Genomic DNA, 884 nt, shown 5'->3' with positions numbered 1-884 from the left:
TCCGTCCGTCCGTCCTCCCGGTGCTCCCGTCCCCGTATCCCCGCACTGCGTCCCTGTCCGGGCGCTGCACCCTCATTCCCGTTCCCAGCCGCACGGCAGCGGCCAAACGAGCTCCCAACAGGCCGCCCTAAACGCGGCCCTAGTTCAACCTATGGGCTGTGTATGCATCATCCCAATGCGCTGCCCGTTCCCATGCCTGCACGGATTTTGGGGAGCACTGAAAGAGCAAGCCCCGACTGCCAGATCCTGCCAGGCTGTCCCCACCTCCAACACGCTGATTTCCCAAATACCAAGAGTCCACTGCGTGTTTTGGCAGCCAGGTTAAGCCCCCCTGGAGCGAGCATCACAGCTGCCTGGGATGGAGGGCACAGGAAAAGCAACCGGGAATTATTAATAGCGTCCATGCACTGCAACCAGATTTATTAAGTAAAGCGTTTTTGCTCAGACCAGGCCTGACCCCGCTGTCTGCCCAGATGCTCCCAGCGGGTGAAAGGCAGTTTGGGCCTGGGACGGGCCACGATGGTTAATGCCGGAAGAGGGACACGGCAGCGCGGTGCTCGCTCAGCCACAGGGCAGGACTGGGATGAGAGCGGGGACTGGGGAGGAACTGGGGGGGCACCGGTCCCTTCACGGTTCAGCCGTCCTCTCCCATCACTCAACCTCAGCAGCAGCTGCCCTGGCTTTCTCGGAGGGCAGCTCGCAGCGGAAACAGGGGCTTTGTTTAGGCTGCAAAAGCAGCAGCTTTTGCGCACAGGCTTCACTCATCCCCAGGAGTTTAATGACACCCTTCAAAACTCACAGTTTTCCCCCCCGAAGGCTGCCCCTTCTCACCCCCCCCCCCCCCCCCCGCCTCGCGCAACACCAACCGCGCGGCCGCCCCTCAC

Source organism: Haliaeetus leucocephalus, unplaced genomic scaffold, assembly GCF_000737465.1.
Source record: "Haliaeetus leucocephalus isolate CR32 unplaced genomic scaffold, Haliaeetus_leucocephalus-4.0 Scaffold395, whole genome shotgun sequence".
NCBI lineage: Eukaryota > Metazoa > Chordata > Aves > Accipitriformes > Accipitridae > Haliaeetus > Haliaeetus leucocephalus.
This window is presented reverse-complemented; position numbering follows the sequence as displayed.